A 10,484-nucleotide genomic window follows, 5' to 3' on the forward strand; every position below is an offset into this window, starting at 1 on the left:
TACATGACATCCGTCCCAAATAAATAACATTTACGAAATAAAGACTCAAAAATATAACTACAAGTACTCAATCATACCAAATAAAACAACACGGGGTAACCTAAGTTTTACTCCACCTAGAAGTTTTCTAAGGATACTATATCAACACCATGATCAAGGATCAACCTATACTATGACTTATCGACTAAAAGCTGAGCTAAACAACTCAAAAATGGTCATATAAAGTTTAAGGATCATGCAAGACTACAATCTAATCCTAAAATCTTCCTAACGATCGATGCAACTCAATATATAAACCAACTAAGTCAAGTCTAAAAAGAACTAAAGAAGGAACCATAGCCTACCTCGAGGTGAAAACCATACCCGAACCTCTATTATGGAACATTTCCCTTTTGAAGGGCCTCCGAATGATTCGTTATCAAATTAGTGACAAAAATGTCAAAATAAGCATAATGATACCCATATTGCAATAAAAGAACTCGAAAATGAAAATCATGTCAAAATATGATCATGGGACCTGCACGCACAATCACAAAATGACTCAACCACAAGGTCTCAACTAACTCAAGAAACTAGTGCCCCAAAAATGGGCATAATTCGAGCACCAGAAGAGCCTAGAATAGTCTCACCAATTTAAACTCAAAGATGATAAAAATGGTAATTTAAGAGAAATTTTGACAGAACTTACAAGTTTAACGAAAGAATTATCGAGCCCACAACATGCCAATGCAATCCCCCGACAATATCCCACAATCCCCAACTGAAATCACCTTCAATAGCTCTCCATAATTGACTAAGGACTTAGTTTCTTTTAATAAATGCATGTTGAAGTTCGAGATGATTGGCTTATACTGCCAATCATTTAACTTTGCGAATGTGGTGCCCAAGTCAACCAAACATCCACGAATGGGGAACTTCACCCGCCATTGTGATGACCTGAAAGTTAGACCATTACAAACATGGAAAACAACTTCCTCAAACCTCCGCGAACGTGAAGAAACACTATGTTATCCACCAACAGTGCAATATCAACATAGTCCCAATTTGAGGAAATGTCCTGATGGTGACTCAACATTTGTTTGAAACCTCATGAACGTAAATAGACTATGCTACCCCACCAAAATTTATATTCCAAACTAAAAAGAATCAACTAAACCACCAATAGAGGTCCTCTTGTTAGAGTGTTGGCTCAAGTCAACACTTACAAAGCAAACACATAACACAATGATAAATGCCACAAAATCATTCCAACCACGTGGGGATCCAAACCAAAGATCGTTGTAGACCAAACTCAACTTTCCAGAGCTAACCGGGCATATGTAATTCTCATCTAATCATGTTTACCAAAAATATTGACTAAAGTCATCTCATAGCCAAACTTCTAAAATTAACTCACATAACCACTCAAACTCACGCTGGAGAGCTCAAGAACCAAACTAATCATCCTACTAGACCAAAATGGACCTTCCAGAGCTGACGAACTGACATAAATTTCATACGACATCAGATTTTTCTGGATGTTGACCAAAGTTAACCTTTTCATTTAAAAACTCTAAAAGAGTAAAATATCCACTAATCTCTCCTGACCACCTCAGGAACATATACCACTGAAACGACCCCAAAAATACCTGAAAATGTGCTTCGGAAACACCTATAATTGTAATTTCCATATATCTCGAAATCCGTGCATGATTTCGGAAATTCGACTTCATATTATTATTCATGGGGTCAAATTGAGTGGGGAATGGGTCTAACCCGAATTTTAGAGCAACCGTATCAAAATTCGAAAATCGCAAAAAATGTGATTTGGAGGGTCAACTTTAAAGGGGCATATCTCTTAACACACAAGGAACTGGAAGGTCCACAACATATTAAATTAAAGCTCATGGTGGGCTGTTTTATATGGATTTTGAAATTGGTTGGACTTAGTACTCTTGAAACACATGATTTTATTTACATGAACAAGTAGCCCACCATATGTTTGATAAAATGCCATTTATAGAATTCTTATGAAATGGAAGGTCCAATGTACGTCCTATGAATCGAATGGTTATATATTTATTGAAATGATGATGAAATGGACACATGTATATGATTTTCTCTATATAGTGTGTGAGTCGATCAAGCCTAGCTCGGGGGGTTGTAGGCCCGGGTAACCGTATCGAGGGGTTGGTACCTTGGTTGCCTAGTACGGGGGGTAGTAGGCCCGTATAACCGTATCGAGGGGTTGGTACCTTGGTTGCCTAGTACGGGGGGTAGTAGGCCCGTATAACCGTATCGAGGGGTTGGTACCTTGGTTGCCTAGTACGGGGGGTAGTAGGCCCGTATAACCGTATCGAGGGGTTGGTACCTTGGTTGCCTAGTACGGGGGGTAGTAGGCCCGTATAACCGTATCGAGGGGTTGGTACCTTGGTTGCCTAGTACGGGGGGTAGTAGGCCCGTATAACCGTATCGAGGGGTTGGTACCTTGGTTGCCTAGTACGGGGGGTAGTAGGCCCGTATAACCGTATCGAGGGGTTGGTACCTTGGTTGCCTAGTACGGGGGGTAGTAGGCCCGTATAACCGTATCGAGGGGTTGGTACCTTGGTTGCCTAGTACGGGGGGTAGTAGGCCCGTATAACCGTATCGAGGGGTTGGTACCTTGGTTGCCTAGTACGGGGGGTAGTAGGCCCGTATAACCATATCGAGGGGTTTGTACCTTGGTCCCTAGCTCGGGGGGTGGTAGGCCCGGGTAACCACATTGAGGGGTTTGTACCTCTTTCGCCTCTCCAAGGGGGTGGTAGGCCTTGGAAATACTATATTGATGGTCACTCACCACACTTGTGCTACGTCCCACTAAATATGATTTTTATGTAAGCGTCATTATATATATCATTTCATTAATATGCTATCTATCGGGTATGATTGCATTTTTCCTATGATGTCCATCTATTGTAGCATTGCATTGCATCCCATATACTTAGTACATTCAAACGTACTAACGCATACTCTATGCCTACATGATGTCACCATGTAGGAACCGGAGCATCGCTTGACCATCCTCCTCCGCGTGGGTAGTACGATTTTCTATCAAGGTTATTAGTGAGTCCTCCATTCCGGGGACGTTGCTTATGATCTCTTACTATGTATAAGACTTCCCCTTTTTTTGTTATGTATTGACTATGAGGGTGAGCCCGGTAGTTTGTCTTGGCCCCCGCTAAGTACCCATGTTTAGAGGTGGTGTTGGACAAGTTGTGTATTATGCTTGAGCTTGACTCATCTATGGTATTTATGTATAATTCCTTTTTTCTCTTGCTCCCTTAGTCCCGATTTCCCCCTTGATTATGCTTATCGCTTATGGTCATTTAATTGCTTCCGCGACCAAGGATGTGTAATGATACGCTATGAGGCTTGTTGGGGTTCCTTCGGGTTCCCCATTCGCCGGTCACGTCTAGGCCCTAGGCTTGGGTCGTGACAACCACGCTAGTACACTAACTATGAATGAATCGGGTAACACATTGGTCTACTAACTATTGATGGCTCGGGTACCATGCGGTGCACTAATAGTTTAAGTTTGGGTTCCACGAGAAGATATTATTTCAATACATGTGACTAAGAGTCTATGTGGTTGATTGTTGTTATGTGTATTGCTCTATGTTACTACTTTGTGGTGAACTATTTACGTTCGTATCTTGGATTGGCTGTGTGATCCTACCAATACACTATGGTTTGTGTATTGCTACCGCACATGTTCTTTCCTTGTTAAGTAATGGGCATCTTCCAGCGGCTGATATGAAACCTCAGTTAAGGGATGTCTAACTTTGAATCCAAGGGTGATCTACTCTTTCAGGTTGTCATGGTTTCTTTTGCATCTTCTTGTCCTTCCTTTTGGATTCAAACACTCGAGGCTTTTGGTTTATCTTTTAGTTTTTGGGTTGCATCGCAGTCTTGACTATTTCAAGTTTTGGTATGGTGACTTTCAGTTCTTAGGGGTTATTTTCTGCATTAAATATTTTTGGCTATCAGTTGAGTTTATGGGAACTCAATTCTTAGTTGTTGAAACTATTTTACTTCTTTATTTTGATGAACTTGGTTTTATAAATGGTATTGGGTTGGTTTGGGGTTACTCATTAGTTATCCTACTAGATGGTTTAGTGTGGGTGTCACTCATGACAATCTGGTTCGTGACAAAAAGGGATTTGAGTACATATGGAATAGTATCGTATATAAAATGATATAAGAAAATGAGAAGGTACATATCGAAGATAACAAGAACACCCAATAGAGTCATTCATAACATATAAGGTCTAAGAGATTTAAATCATTTAGGTTGTTTTAGTATTAAGTCTTCTATCAATATTTTAGTTCATTAAGTAACTTTATTAATATAACCGACATAAACAACCATGTGAGCACATGGAGTCTGATCTTGATTTGATTATCTAAGTCACCTCATATTTTATCGGATGTAAGACATGATTTTATGTCATGAGTATCCATAATAGCCCGTACAAGGGGCATAAAAAGAGTTTCCCAAACCAATAGTATGATCCTTAACCTACATCGACAAATATAATTTTAGACATGCACTCTTTGTTAACCATTTAAATCGTATTCATAACTTGGCCAAGGGCTCATGTTCATAAGTTTTGCACTCGTGCATCATGAATTGAAATCATTAAAAACATATTATTATGTCATAAAGTCTACATTGTTAAGAAATTTTATAGTTCATAATCGTAGGGTTTATACCGTAACAGGTCATCAAAGAAATCATTAAGCTTAATTTTCATTAAAAATAATTTCTTTTCCATAATCATTCATACATACATGGAAAAAGCTTTGTAAGAACTCATGAAATAGGAAATACCATATGAATTGAATACTTTCATGGAGTTTTATAAAGAATCGAGAAAAAAACCGTAAGAGTTCGATTCTAGCCCTAGCTCATTCATATAAGGTATTTGAAGTCATGGAAACATGATTATGGGGAGGAACAATTATGCTTCCACACTTAGAGTTAGCCTTAAATATCTTATAATCTCCAAATTCTTGAGGAAGGTCTCGTCCTTTGTGGAAAAGACAACAAGAACTTGTTCTTGAGCCTTAAGATGAATTCTTCTTGGAAATCCTAGGTTTTAATTGTAGATTCTTGCTTAGAATACATAGTCATTTGTTAAAATCACTTTAATATTGTGACCTTTCTGAAAGTTTGTCCCTTTTCCAAAGGGTTGTGACCTCTCCGATAATGCATAATTAACACATTTTCATACTACCCTTTGTTAACTATAAATAGAGGGTTTTCACTCATTTTTCTACATCAATTTTCCCCTTATTTTGCATACATTTTTTTACAAACAAAGTAGAGTCTGTGTGTGATCTCGTTGCTGATTTTGAGTTCGTCGAAATTATTGAAATTTGAGGTACCACTACTTCTTTAATAGTTTATCCATTTTATCTTGGGAGAAAATAATTCGCAACCTCGAGAGAGTGAGGGGATTAAATTCCTTAAGGACACACAGTGGGTTCTGTGGACTCAAATAGTTTTACTACTTTTCATCTTAATTGTTTTTGGTTTATTATTTTGAATACAAGAGATAACATACTTGTTTCCTTGTTTTAATCTAACTCCTACCAGTAAAATATAAGGAGCCTGATTTATAGGAAACCTTATCATAAACAAACTTTTCACATATTTGACAAAATCCCTTGTCGTTTTGGACTCTGGACTCTTTCTTGTTTTTAGCTTCTTTCAATGATTTATTATTCAATCCTACAAGTATTATTTTTATTAAGTAAGACTGATCACAACACAAAGTTAAATCGAGGACCTGGTTCATACTTCAGTCATCAAAACTATCTTTTTTGCATTTGTGGGCTTCACATCCCCCCCCCCCTTTTGATGATGACAAACTCAACACACACAGATGTCATAGTAATGCTCTATCATCCATTTACTTGAATTCCCCCCTTTTGTCGTCATTGAAAAGACAACAATATATAAGTAGCACAAGAAGAAATCCAACTACAAGATGGTTAGAAGTCATCTGCACACACCACAAGTGAAAGCAAAACCTAGTCTACTTATATCATTACATTCAGCGTTAAGATTGTTTAGACAAGGCCTAAAACAAACACTATCAAGAGTAATATAGGCTAATAGGGACACAATGTCACAAACACAATTATGTCCAATCATGTCAAAAGAAGTAGAAAGGAATAGGGCTTAAGCACAGGGGACTACAACGGATGAGAGAATGTTTTGGCACGATGAATTAACTGCAACATTTGATTGAAACGCTTTCCCAGAGCAATTTGTTCCTCAAGAATTTGAGCACAGAGACTTGCATTCTCAAACTACGCTACATACAACTAACCCTCCAAATTGATAATGTGAGCATTCACGTTTTGAAGATCCATAAGCAAAGAGGCGGCAAACCTTCTCCTTAAGCACCTGGGTCCCAAAATCCATATTTAACTAGTGTACATACAGAGAACAACTCATGACTAGTGTACACCTGGTCCTTGTCATATGGGTTGTCAAATGCTACAAAGATACGGGACAACAAATAATCCATGATTATGACGGGCAACATTGATGGCCCTAGACATGTGATGAATCATAATAGTAGAGAGAATCACCAAGTGTTGAGAGTCAAGGACCTCCATAAGGCGCAAATCACGTCATCCAGCCTCATGGCGATGTTTAGAGTGAAGTAATAAGACTTTGTTAACCAACTCAAATATCAACCTATGGTGAGGAATTATAGAGCCTTTAAGTACAATAGCATATGTAGGGGTCAGTACCTTGGGAAAACTTGGCAATGAGGGCCAGAGAAAAATGGGAATCAACATCATATTTAGAGTAGCCATTCATAGGAATTTGAATAATATGTCTAAGATTCACCACATCCAAAACAATAGGAATCCCTTTAACCACAGTACTAATAATACCTGTTTCCAGATTAAGAGTAAAAGTCGATTACCTCATCTTTGGACAACAATGATATTGGCCCAACAAGCAAGTTCACCCATTATTGAAATTTTAGCACATTCATAAGACTGTACAGGGTTGGTAGCAATATTTGAATCCAAAATTTGACCTTTCAGAACACGTTGACTGGCAAAGTACTTAGCAGGACCAAGACTAAGATATTTTTTGTCTTGGAAAGCTTCTTGGAGCTATGAAGATGAGATGAAGAACCAGGTTTTTGTGAGGCCTCCAGGGAATCATGTAGGGAGGAAGAGTCAGAGTGAGCAGGTGAAGCAAGAGAGTAAACATCGTTCTAAAAGAGGAACTAACTAGAATGGCGGGAGGTGGGGAAGAGAGAGTGCCACCATGCCGCATTTTTGCATCCTTAGTGACGGTATTTAGGGCAGATTTTCCCTTATTTTAAGAAGTTCTAGGAATCGTGGGTTTCTTAGAGCCAAAGGAGTGGGATCAGGAGGCAATAGAGGATGATGATGGTGGTTTGGACTACATAGCACAGAGAGTAAGAAGATGGTCTCCTAACGACACAGAGTCATTAGAGTCCAACTAGATTTCATGGTGGAGAGGGGAGTCCAAATAGGGTTTTCTTTCCTATAAGTAGGTGCTACAAATGAACAAAATAGTAAAGTAGGCTTTGCGATTAAGGGCGATGGTGGGGTCTCAAGAGAGAGAGATGCTGAGAGAAATGGAGCATCAACTACGAGGAGATTTGATGAGAGGATTTTCTGGGGAATGGGATTTTGTGGTGGTGGACTAGAGACGGAGGTGACAATAGGGACACTAGGGATAGTAGAGGGTTGTTTTGATGGAGAAAGAAGTAGTGTAGAGGTATGTGGGGGTGAAGTGACCTCGTCATTGGAGTAATCCACCAAATGAAGGGAAGCCATGGTCGTCCGGGTAGCTTATAGGAAAAAAACTTTAAGGGGTGGTTTTTTGGGAAAGAGGAAAAATTAAAGAAAATATTGAGAATGGAAAGGAGAAGAAAGTGATATGTCCAACGAGGTGACTGGTGGGCCAAGGTTTTGTCGCCAATCTATTTATCTTTTAAGTAAGTGTGTATATATATTTGTTTTTTTTTTAAAATTGAGTGATTGACAAGGGAAAGATGCACAGAGAACTGGACCGTGGGGAGAATCAGTGTAAGGAACGGGTTCTTGCAAAGGGTTTAGATTAGACATAGTTAATGTATCACACATTAAATGCCATAATAAGGTACATATCGTAGTTGTGAGGTCTTGGTCTAGCCTTGAGGTCTTTTATTTTGAAAGGAACCATATTAGTAGACTATTTTTACCTTCCAGGTGATAATACTCAGAAGCGTCTACCTGGTACATACTAGAAAGAGTTAGTGATGACCCACATCCTTTATGGGTATCAAATGAAACGCCCCCAAAAACAACACATAGAGAGAATTAATTGAGAGGGAGAAGACCAAGTTGAATGATTTTTTTCTCAAAAAGTTCTCTACCCAAAGCTTTTGTGAATATATTAGCTAATTGATCTTCAATTTTACAAAATCACACTTCAATATGTCATTTCTCAACATTGTCTAGAAGAAAATGATGTCGAACATCTATATGTTTGGTGCTCTTATGATGAACAAGGTTCTTAGCAATGTGCATAACACTTCTATTATCACATATGATAGGGATGCAATTGAGGTGTACATCATAATCTTCCAACTATTGTTTAATTTAGAGAAGTTGTGCAACACAGGGTGGCTACATATTCAGTCTCTGCAGTTGATAACACAACCGAGTATTATTTCCTTGTGGCCCATGATATTAGACATAAGCCCAAGAAATGTGTCATTCAAGATGTACCCTTTCTATCTACCAAGAATCCTGCATAATCAACACAACCTACTAGATCAAGAGAATCAGTAGTAGGGTAGCAAAAAAACAATTTTTGGGTGCCTTTGAGATATCGTAAAATTTATTTTACTGCCTTGAGATGTGATTCTTTTGGTGCGGACTAAAACTGGCGTTATGAACCAACATTGTACACACTATATGGACGAATAGCTCTGAGATATAAAAGAGATCCAATCATACCTCGGTACCTAGTTTCTTCAACAACTATACCTGTTTGATCCAGGTCTGACCTAGTACTTGTGCTGATGGGGGTGCCACTTTTTTTGCCTCACTCGCGTCAAATTTTTTCAGCAAGTCCATGATGTATTTTTGTTGATGGATAGATGTTCTCTTTGAGGACTGTTTTATTTGTAGGCCAAGAAAGAAAGAAAGTCACACATCATACTTATCTCAAATTCTCCACTCATTATCTTAGGGAAATTTTCACATGCGGTTTCATTAGTAACTCCAAAAATGATGTCATCCACATATAATTGAACAATTAGGATAATTTTTCCCTTTTTGTTTAACAAACAATGTGTTATCAATTTTTACACGCGAGTACTAATGTTCAAGCAATTAGAACTTGGATACTTTGTCGTACCATGTCATGGGTGCTTCTTTTAGCCCATACAATGTTTTGTCCAACTTATAGACATGTTATGTGTATTCATGTCTCTCAAATCCTGAAGGTTGGTGACATAGACTTCTACTTGTTGATAACCATTAAAAAAGGCACTCTTAACATCTATTTGATACAAGGCAAATCTCATATGTGTTGCAAAAGCAATAAGGATCTAAATAGCCTCCATTTGAGCTACAAGTGCAAAGAGGAAAAAAGCAAAAAGTAGAAAAAAGAGGAAAAAGTTAAAATGGCCACATCACCTAATAATTTCGCATGTTGTCAAAGTAACTATGTGTCTCCAAAGGTGACAGAAAGCAAGGTTTGTGTTTTAAAGATTGGAAAAGTAAAATTTAAGTACGGTGAGTCGCTGAAGTAGTTTGGCAAGGCAAATGTATGTCGCCAAAATTAACAATTTTCATAAGAAAAAAATCTAAAAGAGTAATACCAATTTGATAAGCTGAGGAGCAGTTTGGCGTACTGTCAAACTATTTGGCAAGACCTACTTAGCTCGCGAAACTCACATGACGGAAATTTTATGAATAATTTGACCTCAATTTCCTCAAGTTTAAATAGAAAATTTTAATGTTCAAACCTCACTTCTAATACATTTTTGAGGTTTTGACAATTTTATGGATCAAGTATCTAAGAATTGAGATGGTTTGATTGTTACTCTTGGATTATTGAATTTATTATGGAATATTGAGATTATGGCTGATTTAGCTGAAGATAATGGTATATTCATTATTTCTTTAATTTTGTATGTTGAATCCCTCATTCTTAGAGGTGTGTGATGGATGAATTGTAGTATGTGATTAGGTGTTGATTTATTGCTTCTATAATAGTTGATTTGATATGGGTTCAAATGGTTTTCATGTTTTAATTAAGGGATAAGGGTCTGAAAAATACCCAACTTTGGTCGGATTTGCTGTTGCGATACTAAACTTTCATAAGGACCTATTACCTCCCTAGACTATTTAATACCGTATTTTAAACATATATATTTGCCCACGTGGACATAAAAAATAATGCAAAATTA

This window comes from Solanum tuberosum, unplaced genomic scaffold (genome assembly GCF_000226075.1).
Source record: "Solanum tuberosum cultivar DM 1-3 516 R44 unplaced genomic scaffold, SolTub_3.0 scf00368, whole genome shotgun sequence".
In the NCBI taxonomy this organism is placed as follows: domain Eukaryota; kingdom Viridiplantae; phylum Streptophyta; class Magnoliopsida; order Solanales; family Solanaceae; genus Solanum; species Solanum tuberosum.